Source organism: Podarcis pityusensis, assembly GCF_964106645.2.
Source record: "Podarcis pityusensis genome assembly, chromosome: 2".
In the NCBI taxonomy this organism is placed as follows: Eukaryota; Metazoa; Chordata; class Lepidosauria; order Squamata; family Lacertidae; genus Podarcis; species Podarcis pityusensis.
This window is the reverse complement of record NC_138029.1, coordinates 30,060,625-30,074,541: the sequence shown is the minus strand read 5'-3', so window position 1 is coordinate 30,074,541 and position 13,917 is coordinate 30,060,625. Positions and strand designations below refer to the sequence as shown.

The 13,917-nt window shown below is 51.6% G+C and overlaps 1 long non-coding RNA gene across 1 annotated transcript in view; it reads left to right on the top strand.

Annotated features, from left to right (window-relative positions):
* LOC308470743 overlaps positions 1-13,418 on the top strand; it is a 30,371-nt gene extending 16,953 nt beyond the window's left edge. Inside the window, exon 2 of the long non-coding RNA XR_013982621.1 lies at positions 12,751-13,418. This is a non-coding gene — a long non-coding RNA (uncharacterized lncRNA). The remainder of the gene's footprint in view (positions 1-12,750) is intronic.
* Positions 13,419-13,917: the final 499 nt, after the last annotated feature.

Sequence of the window (13,917 nt, the reverse complement as noted above, 5' to 3'; positions counted from 1 at the left end):
TTTAATGTGTACACAAGTGGCCTATTCATTCAAATGTGAGGTATATAGTTTTTAAAAAACTAAAATCATCCAACGCACAGAAACGTTTAGGCCATAGCTTTTTATTTCCTGCCAGTGAGAAATAAAATGGTTGGCATGCAGTTTTATCTGGAAGGACAGATCTTGAAGCTGAGGCTCCAATACTTTGGCCACCTCATGAGAAGAGAAGACTCCCTGGAAAAGACCCTGATGTTGGGAAAGATGGAGGACGCAAGGAGAAGGGGACGACAGAGGACGAGATGGTTGGACAGTGTTCTTGAAGCTACCAGCATGAGTTTGACCAAACTGCGGGAGGCAGTGGAAGACAGGAGTGCCTGGCATGCTCTGGTCCATGGGGTCACGAAGAGTCGGACACGACTAAATGACTAAACAACAACAACAAGTGCCTCTTCATGATAGGTCTCTACCTCTGCACTGTCAGCCTCTTTGGAAGTCATCTAAGTTGGTGGTCATCACCACATCTTGCAATAACAAATTTCACTGGGTGGGATCCAACGTAATGCTATCACAGTTGTTCCATCAGTACAAGCATTTCTGCTTGCCCGATGGAATGCTCTCCCCTCTCCTCTCCCTGTGCACTGTTCTGGGGGGCTCTTCCAACCTTTCAGAGTGGATTGGGGGGTGAGGAACTAGGGGGAGTTGGGGGGAAGCTCCAGTGTGCTAGCAGGAGCCCTTGTGCCGACGTCTGCTGGCCCACTGGGTTAGTTGAATCCAGCCCATCGTTTAACTCGCAGCCCCAGCCTCATTTTATGCAACTGCTAATTCCTCCTAAAGCTGCCCCCTTCCATCCCACAATAGTTCTCTCTGTCCTGTTCATTTCCTGCTTACTTCTCCCGGCTTTTTTAAAGTGTTCCTCTTTCTTTCTACATAGTTTCCAAACAATTGGGAGGGACAGTATTTTTTGGGTAGTAAAAATTAATTGATTTCTGAAAATTCATTTACTGGTTCCATGACTTGAGAGAAAGAATCCCCCTCCCGGCTGTTTGAGAACAAATGGTTAGGTTTCTGCTATATGTGCGTGCTTGCATATGCATTTATGCATTGCAACATTAAAGTCAGGAACTGCTTTCACTTGCTTTCCAGAATAGTAGTTGTGTTGGTCTATTGTACTAAAAAACAAAACAAATATCATTTGTATACGTATTTGAAAATGACCCACCAAACCCATTAATGCTTGCTTCTGAGCAACCCTGTGTAGTATTGGAAATTCTAATCTGAGGTAACCTTGGTGAAAACTGAAGCCTGGATTAGTCTAGCCTGGATTAATTAATCCAGAACACTTTTGTCTCTGGTTCAACCCATCATTGGCTCTGACGCTGGCCGCTACTAGCATGTGACCCCCCCCAAAGATATTGCCCCCACAAGAATGTGGACCTCTGTGGGAGGGCTAGGGGGATTTCCCATCTCTGTATTAGTCCATGGGATGAAGACGGCATGCTTTTCATCATAGTAACCCTTGTCAGTGCTAGGCTAAGAGTGCACTTTTAAAGCATCACGGGGTGACTTCTGCTGTGGTGCCTGTGACTGGCATTCTTTCCCAGCAGATGGAACACTGGGCTGCAACAAAAACAACCCTCTCCCTCTCTCCCCCAGTTTCTGTGGAGAATCATCTGGTTGGAAGCCAGACACCGTTGTATGGAAAGAGCAAACAGGCGTGGTGGGGGTGGCGGTGGCAGAAGAGAAGGCGGATGGGAGCTCTGTCAGAAACACAAAGTAAGCTCTGCATTTTGCCACATAAAAATAGCATTTTAGTTGCAAAAGTAACCACTCCTTCTGGTCATGAAAAGGCTGTCCTTAGAAACAGTACTTTAAAAATTATTATTTAAAATATATCTTATTGAGGCCCTGTTTGGCCATAAATGTTTGTGTTATGTACTGAGTTGAATAGGATCCAAACTGTAGCAGTCTGATTGGTCCTAGAACAATAGGATCCAAAAGGCAGCAGTCTGATTGGTCCTAGAACAATAGGATTCAGAATGCAGCAGTCTGATTGGTCCTAGAACAATGCAGCAGTATGATTGGCTGGCAGGAACCACCCAATCCTGCTCCAGATAGAAGTGAATCCACAACCTGATTGGCTTACAGTAGAATTCCAGAATTAGCCAATCATGTGCAGCCCATTGTGTAAATAATGTATATAAAGCAGATACTGTGAGGGGACATTATTCATTCCTCCTCACCACTATGAGCTGAATAAAGAGCATGAAATCACTTTGCGACTCTGAGTATATTTCACTGGCGACGAGGATGGGATCCCGCTGAGCTGACTGCCACACACAGCACCGCAGCACCGCCAACTGCCGCACCGCTGCCTCGCACCGTGTATCCAGGCTTCAGCTCCGGGGCACAAGGAACTCAGAATGGCAGCCAACAGCAGCTTCTCGCCATTCAACCCAGCATCTGGAGACTGGGAAGCGTACGCCTCCCGTTTCACCTTCCTCCTAGAAGCCAAAGGGGTCACCGACGAAGAAGACGCCAAGAAGAGGGCGATATTCTTCAGCGTCTGCGGAGAGGAGACGTTTGAAATCGCCCGGGCTCTCCTTGCGCCTGAAGACGTCGCTACTGTTCCATACAAAACAATAATGGAACAGCTGAAGGGGCACTTTTCGCCGCAGCCCTCAGTGGTGGCTCGTCGAAATGCCTTCTACGCAAAGCGGCAAGCCCCTGGGGAAACCATAACTGGGTTTGTGACCTCTCTCCGCCAAGCCGCCCGGTTCTGCAACTTCTCAGAGCTGGAGAACATGCTTCGTGACCGCCTCGTCGGTGGCCTGAAGGATGAGAAGCTGCAACGGCGCCTCTACGCTAAGAAGGACCTAACGTTCCAGGTCGCTCTGGAGGAGGCCCTGGCAACAGAAGCTGCCGAGAGGTCGACCCAAGAGGCACGGCCGAGCCTGCCATCCCAACCGAGGGTCCACCATGAAGACCTCACCGACGACTCAGGATCCGACAGGGAGGAGGTGCACCGAGTACAGCAGCGCACTCAAGCAGCGCACAGACCACAGCTGCCTCGACGAGAAGGAGGGAACTGCGCAAGCTGCGGGGAGAGTCACGAGAGGAGGACCTGCCGTTTCCGCAACGCAGAGTGCAGGCAGTGCAGAAAATCGGGACACATCGCCCGGGTGTGTCGGGCTCGGCCCACCCGACACCAGGCATCAGATGACCAATCCAAGAGCCCCAGGTCCCGGGGCCCAACGCACCAAGGCAACTCGACGGAGCTCACGGACTTCCAGGTATACCAGTTGCCCCACCCCAACGTAGAGAAAATTTATGTAGAGGTACAGATAGAGGGGGCCCCATGCCGCATGGAGCTTGACACGGGTTCAACTCTATCCATAATCTCGGCAAGGACCTTAAGGAAACTGTGTCCCACTGGGGGTCCCAAACTCAGGCCGGCCCCATTCACCCTCCGGGACTTCCAGAAACGTAAGGTCCCCACAATGGGGGTGGGGACCTTCAGGGTGCAATACCGAGGGCGGACGCGGCAACTGGACTTGCTTGTGGTCAAGGGCCCCTACATTAGCTTACTGGGATTGGCATGGTTTGGACCACTGGGGCTAGCTGTCACCGGGGTGAACCACACTAGCTTACAAGTGGACGTGGACGCCATATGCAAGGAATTTCCAGGGGTTTTCGATGGGAAATTGGGACAGTATACGGGCCCCCCCATTGCGCTACAGCTTGACCCCGCAGTACGACCGGTCAGGCTCAAGGCCCGCCGGGTCCCGTTCGCCTTGAAACCCCGTATAGACGAGGAATTGGACCGACTCGTAGAGCAAGGAGTGCTGGAGCCGGTGCCTAATGCTCCCTGGGAAACCCCAATCGTCACACCCGTCAAGCCTAATGGTTCGGTCCGCATCTGCGCAGACTACAAATGTACCATAAACAAGGCCCTCACGGCCCACGCATACCCAGTGCCAGTGGTCAGCCATGTCCTTGCCACCCTGGCTGGGTCGAAAATTTTTGGCAAGCTGGACTTGGCCCAAGCATATCAACAGCTGCCAGTAGATGAGGCCACAGCAGAGGCACAGACGATTGTGACGCACAGAGGAGCGTTCAGGGTAAAGCGGCTGCAATTCGGTGTCAGCGTGGCACCAGGCATATTCCAGAATATAATGGACTCTCTCCTTAAAGGGATTCCTGGCGTCACCCCCTTCTTCGATGATGTGTTGATTGCCGGCCCCACACCAGAGGAGTTTGAGGACCGCCTCCGCACCGTTCTGCACCGTTTCCAGACGGCGGGTCTCAAGGTGAAGCGGGAAAAATGTCTACTAGGAGTGCCTCAGGTGGACTTTCTGGGATTTATGGTGGACGCAGAAGGGGTCCACCCGACTGGGGACAAGGTACGGGCCATTTGTGATGCCCCAGCGCCCAAGAGCAAGACTGAACTTCAGGCCTTCTTGGGACTATTGAACTTTTACCATTCCTTCCTTCCCCACAAGGCGGCGGTAGCGGAGCCCCTACACAGACTCCTGGACAAGCGGGCCCCTTGGGTGTGGGGCCAGCGCCAGGAGGCCGCATTCCAGGCAGTCAAGGACTTGCTTGTCTCAAACTCGGTCTTGGCACACTTCGACGAGAGGCTGCCGGTGGTGCTAGCATGCGATGCCTCACCCTATGGCATTGGAGCTGTCCTGGGGCACCAACTCCCGGATGGAAGAGAGGTACCGGTGGCGTACTTTTCCCAGACACTCAACACAACCGAGCGGAACTACTCGCAAATCGACAAGGAGGGTCTGGCAATCGTAAAGGGAGTAAAAAAATTCCATGATTTCTTGTACGGGCGGCCCTTCACCGTGGTGACTGACCACAAGCCGTTGCTTGGCTTGTTTGCCCCCGAAAAGCAGACCCCCCAAGTGCTGTCTCCTCGCGTCCTCAGGTGGTCAATTTTCCTTGCCAGCTACCAGTATGCACTGATTCACCGACCTGGGAAGGCGATGGGCCATGCGGACGCCCTCAGCAGGCTACCACTACCGGAAACAGGCCCTGACCCAGCACCTGCACAAGAGGTTATGAGCCTGGAGCTGCTTCCCGACCGCCCCATTCAGGCACAAGAAGTTGCACACCATTCCAAGAAAGATAGGGTCATCTCCCGGGTCCTGGACTGGGTGTGGAGGGGATGGCCCAGCAGCAGCCCCGGGCCAGAATTCGCCGGCTACACAACCCGCAAACATGAACTGTCGGCCCACAAGGGGTGCCTGTTATGGGGAAGCAGAGTCGTTGTTCCCCAGCCCCTCTGCAAAAGGGTCCTCACAGCCCTACATGAGACACATCCAGGGGTAGTAAGAATGAAGGCCCTTGCCAGGAGTTATGTGTGGTGGCCGGGGATCGATGGAGAGATAGAGGCCTGGGTCAAACACTGCCAGGCCTGCCAAGAATCCCGCCCAGATCCCCCAAAGGCCCCAGTCCAGTCCTGGGAGTCCGCCCGAGCACCATGGTCACGCCTGCATGTGGATTTCGCTGGCCCCTTTCAGGGGAAAACATTCTTCATAGTGGTGGACTCCTACACCAAATGGCTGGAAGTCGCACTGGTACCGTCCACTTCCACGTCCGCAGCCATCCGGGTACTACGCAGGCTGTTTGCAACCCACGGGCTCCCTGACACTCTCGTCTCAGACAACGGGACTGCATTTACGTCAGGAGAATTCCAAACCTTCACAGCGCAGAACGCCATCCGCCACATCCGTTCGGCGCCGTTCCACCCTGCCACCAATGGCCAAGCAGAACGCATGGTGCGGACCACCAAGGACACCCTTCGCCGCATGACGCAAGGGGACTGGGAGTACCGCCTTGCCACATTCCTTCTAGCACAGCACAGCACCCCCAGCTCAACGACTGGCCGGAGCCCCGCTGAACTACTAATGGGTCGGCGCCTTGCAATCAGATTGGACCGCCTTCACCCCGATAGAGCTCAGGATGAGGTAGTGGTGGGGGAAGGCAGGAACCCCCGGACCTTCGAGGCCCAGGACCCAGTGTACGCAAAGAATTTTGGGGCAGGCCCAGCATGGGTACCCGCCACAATCACCAGGGTCACTGGCCCCGTGTCGTACGAGGTGCTAACGGATGGGGGGCAATGCTGGCGCCGCCACTGCGACCAGATACGGCGACGATTCCCGGGAGAAAACCAGGAGGAGGACAGGTCAGAGGAGTCCCAAGGGAACAGCGGGGCAGTGAGGCCCATAGAGCAGGAGGGGCCAGCAGGAGAGGCAGAATCAGTAAATACAGAGAGGACCCGTGAGGCCGAAAGGACACCGGAACCAGAACCACGACTGAGCGAGCCGGTTGCACCAGACCAAACAGCCGCATCACAGCCAGCATCCTTGGAACACGAGCCAGAACCCGGAGCCCGGACCAGGGAACACCCCAGGCCACAACGCACACGTAGGCCGCCGGCATACCTTGAGGACTATGAATGCGACCTCCCGGGCAGGACTGGAACTTAGAGGGGAGGGGTGTTATGTACTGAGTTGAATAGGATCCAAACTGTAGCAGTCTGATTGGTCCTAGAACAATAGGATCCAAAAGGCAGCAGTCTGATTGGTCCTAGAACAATAGGATTCAGAATGCAGCAGTCTGATTGGTCCTAGAACAATGCAGCAGTATGATTGGCTGGCAGGAACCACCCAATCCTGCTCCAGATAGAAGTGAATCCACAACCTGATTGGCTTACAGTAGAATTCCAGAATTAGCCAATCATGTGCAGCCCATTGTGTAAATAATGTATATAAAGCAGATACTGTGAGGGGACATTATTCATTCCTCCTCACCACTATGAGCTGAATAAAGAGCATGAAATCACTTTGCGACTCTGAGTATATTTCAGTTTGTGTGAGAGAAGCAGCAACAGTGGTTCAGCTGCAAGTCTGTGCACCCTTACCTTGGAGTAAGCCCCACTGAAACGCCAGGGATTACTTCTCAGTAAACATGTTTAGTACTGAGCTGTGTTTTTCTGAAGGATTACCACGTGAACCTGCAGCAAAATGTTGCAGTACACCGTCACATCCTAGCAGGAGGGTGCCTGCTCATATTTCCAGTCAACCATGCCTTCCTGCAGGTTTTCTGGTACATTCCTACTTGCCTACTTAGCATGCCCAGTCCCCTTTTGGACCGGGCTGGGGGCAGGAAGTTGCCCCCTTGTGAGTTTTGTTCTGTAAATGTACTACTGCAAACCTTGGGGTTTCCCTAAGCATGCTGATACCTCTCTGTTGTCCCTCAGCGGCTCCAGTCCTATCAGCACTTACCACTTGAGTTGACTATTATTATTAATGATAATTTTATTATTTATAAATTATTTATTTATAAATTATTAATAATTATTTATTCACCCCAGCCAGCCCAGACAGTTTCCAACACACACAGAAACATAATAAAACATCAAACATTAAATACTTCCCTATACAGGGCTGCCTACAGGTGTCTTCTGAAAGTTATATAGTCATCTATCTCCTTGACATCTGATGGGAGGGCGTTCCTCAGGGAGGGTGCCACTACTGAGAAGGTCTTCTGCCTAGTTCCCTGTAACTTTTCACAGTGAGGGACCCTCGGAGCTGGACCTCAGTGTCCAGGCTGAACAATGATGGTAGAGAGGCAGCTTCAGGTATAAGGGGCCAAGGCTGTTTAGGGTTTTAAAAGTCAGCACCAACACTTTGAATTGTGCTCAATTTAGAGCACAGCTTAGAGGGAGCCATTGAGATGTGGATATTATATTTGTCTGTAAATTGTTTTGTGTCTGCGTTACCTTTAAGCATGTCTGTAAATACCTAGAAAAAGCAGAGGGGTTGCTCACATTCATTTCTCCTTCTCACGATTGCCATCTGCTTTTGGTCCCATAGGTCCTAGTATCCCATGAATCACTATGACAACATGTTTGAGTCTTCTATCTCAGTTGTAAGGTATGGTCCAAAAGAAGGCAATTGGAATCATTAAAGTGACACACCAACCCTTTCATTCTTTTGCACTCTCAAGAAATGTAAGGCATCACTGATACTGAAAAAACCATATCAGATCATTGACCATCTCAATGGAATCACACTTGTGTTTTTACCCAGAGGCACAAGCTCCCCTGTAAAACTAAAATCTTGCCACATCTTCAATATATGTATGTGTCAGGGAACTGCCATCGGAAGGAAGGGAAGTGAAAGGGCTCACACAGGTTGGGAGAGACTCAGCAGCTGAAGAGGGAACCAGTAGGGGGAGAGGAGCTGAGCTGAGGGAAAGGGAGCTGGAGGGATGGCTCAGAGACACTTCCAGCGAAAACAGTGGGGAGGTTTCAGGACCTCCTGTAGGGACACCCACTCCTCGCCGGAAACTGTCACGCAGAGAGTCCAGAAGACGTGTTTCCGTTAAGGAGCTTTTATGTTGGAAGCGATTCCGAAAGCAACCACTGTCGGAATCTGCCAGCGACTGACGGAGCCATGTTTAAGGGGCTCCGTTACAGACAGAGGTTTGCAAACTTGACCAAACTCTGAGGGACTAGGATTTTACACACAAGCAGCTCATCGTCCCATCACAGCATTCCGACAGTCTTCGTGAGCAGCTTGTGCAGGAGAAGGCATCATGAGCAACCCAGCCGGAACCGGAGAAGCAGGAGCTGGAGCGGGTCCAAGCCTGGAAGAAAGGTACCGGGTGTTGGAGGTCCAGCTAGCGCTGCAGACGGCGAGGCTTGAGGAGAGGAGGGCTCAGGATGCAGACAAAAAGGGGAAAGACACCCAGCTCGTCAGAAAGGTACCAGGATTGGTGCAGAAGTTTGGGGGGGAGCCCAAAGACTATCATGGCTTTCGGACAGAGATGCAATATGCCCTCAATCTGCAGTTTGATGAATTCCCTGACGAGGAATCACGAGTGGCTTTCGTGATTGGGCATCTTGAAAAGGGGGCGAGAGACTGGGTTAGACCCCTGATGGCAGCGAATAGTGACGTCCTAAAGGACACGATGAAGTTCTTTCGCGCCATGGATCTGATGTTTTCCAGCGATATTGAACAGGGAGTGGTCCGCAGACAGTTAATGGCTTGCAAACAGGGGAGCCGATCTGTCCGTGAGTACTGGACTGAGTTCACCATGTTGATCCATAAATTGGGGTGGGATCTATCGGCGGAACCCATTCAAATGCTCTTTGAAGAAGGGCTTTCTTCGGCTGTGAAAGACGAACTTTCCCGGGCGCCCAGGGCGGAGTCTATGGACCAGCTGACCAAATCAGCGCTGACCATAGGAGCGCGCCAGGAGGCGAGAGCATTGGAGAGGCGGGAAGGGAAGGGGGAACGTTGGAAGGAGTTCCGCATTCCAGACATTCCAGAGCCAACTTTCCCGCCGGCAGAGCCGATGGAAATCGGAACAGCGCGCGCGCGCGCAGTGTCAAAGCCCAGTGAGGGGGGAAAGAAGGAGGGAAAAGGCGCCCGGAAATGCTATCTCTGCCAACAGCCAGGTCACTTTGCCAGAGTCTGCCCCCAGAGGAAGGAATGGCAAGGGATGGTAGGAGCTGTGGAGGGAAGAGAGGAAGAAATACCGAAGCAAGTAAAAGCCAACGCCTGGCTGCCACCGTCGGGGCACAGCAGCCAGGCCAAAGAGCAGTGAAAGTGCCCACGCCAGAACCTCCTAAACCCGCCCTAGTGATAGAAGTGGCGCTAGAGCTGCCAAACGGACACCCTCTAAAGATAAAGGCGCTGTTGGACTCAGGCAGCTCCTGCAATTTCATGAGCAAAGAGTTTGCAGCTGAACACCAGATACAGACGATCCCTTTAAGCAACCCCCTGCAGGTGACCACGATCGATGGCAGGGAGCTGTTGGGAGGAGAAGTCAGCTTGCAGACCGTCCCAATGATAATGAAGGTGGCAAGGCACACCGAACTGATAGCGTTTAATGTGGCCACCTTGGGAGGAGCTCCCATTATATTGGGGATGAGCTGGCTAGCGTTACATGATCCGCTGGTGGGCTGGCATCAGAGAGTGGTTTCTTTTGGTTCAGCACATTGCTTAGAACACTGCAAAGAGGGAAAGGGTTTGGCAGGGGCCCAAGCCACCCTAGCAGGGACTGAAGTAACGGAGAACGTGAAGGTACCACGACAATACGCAGATCTCCGCGACGTCTTCAGCGAAAGGGAAGCTGACCAACTACCCCCGCATAGACCCTTTGACTGTCAAATCAATTTACTCCCTGGGGCACAGCTCCCTGTAGGCAAGCTGTACGCCATGTCAGACAGAGAGATGCAGGAGCTAAGAGAGTTCATTGACAAGAACCTGAAGAGAGGGTTCATCAGAGAGTCCAGGGCGGTGGGGGGCAGCCCAGTGTTTTTTGTGGATAAAAAAAACACGAACAAGCCGAGGCTTGTGTGTGACTTCAGGGCCTTAAATGCAGTGTCAGAACCAGTGGCTTTCCCTATGCCCAGGATTGACGACATTTTGACAAGGGTCAGGAAGGGAAAGATTTTTACTGAAGGAGACTTAAGGGGGAGGGTACTCAAGCAGTTGCACGACAGCCCCACGGCGGGGCATTTTGGACAACACAAAACCATGTGGTTGGTCACCAGGGAATTTTGGTGGCCTAAGGTGAGGGAAGATGTACGGGAGTATGTAAGAGAAGTGTTGAGCAGGCTGCAAGCCAACCAGCTGTGGGTGAAACTGGAGAAGTGTCAGTTTCATACCAAGGAGGTGGAATTCCTGGGGTATCGCCTGTCAGACAAGGGATTGGCCATGGATCCCGGCAAGGTCCAGGCGGTGCTGGAATGGAAAACACCCAAAACAAGGAAGGATGTGCAGAGGTTCCTAGGATTTGGGAACTTCTATCGTAAGTTCATCCGAAACTTTGCCCACCTGACGGCGCCCATTACGGACTGTCTCAGCAGTAAGAAGAAGTTCGTTTGGACTGAGGAGGCGGAGCGAGCATTTGAGGAACTAAAAAGGGCCTTCGCCTCGGAACAACAACTCCTGCATGTGGATTTACAAAAACCGATGAGAGTGGAAACTGACGCATCAGACAGAGCTATTGGGGCGGTGCTTCTGCAGCCAGGGAAGGAGGAGTCAGAGTGGAGACCGTGTGCCTTTTTTTCGCGAAAGCTGAACAAATCCGAGAGGAACTACACGGTGTATGACCGAGAACTACTAGCCATTCATGAGGCGTTCCGGAGATGGAGGCACCTGCTAATTGGCGCACAACATAAGGTGCAAGTGTGCACTGACCACAAGAACCTAGAGTATTGGAGGACGGCACGAGTGCTCAACCAACGGCAAGTGAGATGGGCCCAGGAGTTCTCCAAATTTAACTTTGAGATTTGTTACGTGCCAGGCCCAGAGAACATTAGGGCGGACGCTCTCTCACGCAAACCTGAATATTTGGAGGGGGAGGGAGCACCCGAAGAGAGACATGTCATTCCAGAGGACCGCTGGGTGTGTGGGGCGGCATTGGTGGGACAAAGAGAACTGGTAGAGGAAACAGAGAATGATGAATACGCCCAGAATAAGCTCAGAGGTCTTAGGGGTGAGGGAGAGGAACCAGGGGGTTTCGAGGAAAGAAATGGAGCTTTGTATTACAAAGGGGCACTGTATATCCCTGAAGGAGAACCGGAGTCAGAAAACACTTGGGTAATGGCAGAAGATATCAATGACGAGGTATTGATAGAAACGTTCCATCAAAGGTTCCCAAGGAAACCTCAGCCTGTGGAGAGGTTCCGGAGGGAATACTTTGGGACCACCGATGAGGAGGAGGAGTTGGAAGGATTCTCGGAATCGGAAGGGGAAGGGGAGATGGACTCTGAGGAGGAGGAGTACTTCGAGACCAGGAACCGCAACAGGTGGAGAGAAGTGTTCGGGACATCGGAAGATGAAGGAAGTTCATTCCGGGGTTTTGCCTCCTCACCGCCCGTAGAGGAGGGGGCGAGAGGGGATGAAGGGGGCCCTGGAGGGGAGGTGGATGTCAGGGAACTGCCATCGGAAGGAAGGGAAGTGAAAGGGCTCACACAGGTTGGGAGAGACTCAGCAGCTGAAGAGGGAACCAGTAGGGGGAGAGGAGCTGAGCTGAGGGAAAGGGAGCTGGAGGGATGGCTCAGAGACACTTCCAGCGAAAACAGTGGGGAGGTTTCAGGACCTCCTGTAGGGACACCCACTCCTCGCCGGAAACTGTCACGCAGAGAGTCCAGAAGACGTGTTTCCGTTAAGGAGCTTTTATGTTGGAAGCGATTCCGAAAGCAACCACTGTCGGAATCTGCCAGCGACTGACGGAGCCATGTTTAAGGGGCTCCGTTACAGACAGAGGTTTGCAAACTTGACCAAACTCTGAGGGACTAGGATTTTACACACAAGCAGCTCATCGTCCCATCACAGTATGCATTCAGGAAAGCATGTCAAGAGAAGGTTGTGTTCAAAATATCAGGTGGCCTGGCTGATCGTTTACTCTTAATTACATGCCAGTTCCCTGTTGCAGGCCAGCACTGCTCACCTGGCTGCCCAGCTTCTCGTGTGAAACAACTGTGTGATTAATGGAGTTGACAAACACACCCAGCATCCACTGAGTGTGCCACTCACAGTCGGCATTGCAAGCCCCAAGGTGAAACGAAAAATGTACCCAAACCACTATATCCTGGAAATGGTGAACACTGCAAACTCCTCTGTTCCATTCTCTATGGTCTTCAATCCTTCTGGTTCTTGAGCAGCAGAAACATGCAAAGGTGGTGCCAAGGAAGAAAAGTTGCTCCTTTTTACTAATAAAGCAAACGTTCTTCTGTTACAGAGATCTGCTCAAGACAGCTACATACTGGGCAGTAGTCACAGGAATCCACTTCCTCAAAGTTGTTTTCTGGCGAGGTCTTCCATCCCTTTGCTGAATCCTCAGTTTCCCTCTGTTGGCCCATTATTATTGGGTGAATGACTTGTGCAACCTCTATTAGCGGATGTAATAATTGGAGTTGAGTAGGACTGAGTACATTCCCTATTGTCCTTCCTCTCACCAAAGGGAGGAAGCTGACAACATTGGCTATTTCATTCAACCAGGGATGTACTCTCCAGATGTTGGACAGCTCCCATCATACCTTACTATTGGTCATGCTTCCTGGAGCTGGTGGGAGTTGTAATTCAACACCTGGAGGGTACCACATTGGCTATCCCTGCCATTTAATCCTCATAGCCACTGCCCTCCACAGGTAGGCTTGCTGGCATCCAGGTTTTAATTTTTGGTTCCAGGTGAAGACCTTTTTATTTGCCCGGGTGTTTTAATCTTTGTGTGTGTTTTGTTATGCTGCGTTGTATTAATGTTTTAGTGCTGGTAGCTTTATTTAATTTGCTTTTATGTTGTGCTTGGCGTTTTCCTTTTGCTGGTTTTAAGCTGACTGTCAACCGCTCAGAGAACATTTGTTGTTGGACAGCATACAAATATTGTAAATAAATTAAATTTGCACCTGTTGCTGAAATTCTGGCTGCATGTGCTCCAAGCATTTGCAGATTTGTTTGGAATTATTCCTCAGGAAAGAAATATACACTGCTTTGCTTCCTAAGAATAAGAGGCCTTCTCCCTTCCTCTCACTCCACCAAAATCCCTCCTCCTTAGTGAGCAATGTGCATAGAACCATTTAAAAAAGAAATAGGGCAAACTCTGACATCAAGCTCTCTTAGAGAGTAGAGGCTTTACGTTAGGGTCACATGCACATAATGAAGGAGAGCCAGGTTTCAAGATGCTGTTTCCCTGACAACCAGAAGGCAGGGATGAAAGAGAGAGACGGGAGGTGACTTTTCAGAGATGTCATTAACTGGCTCTGCCAAAGTGGAAGTTGATGTGGAGTCTCTGGGGCTCTCAGGGACATAATAGGACTAGGGCTTGTCTGTGTAGCATGACCATAGCTGTCCTAAATCACACTTGGAGATCCCACCCACTTCTTTGGTGTTCCCTCACTTGCATCTCCTA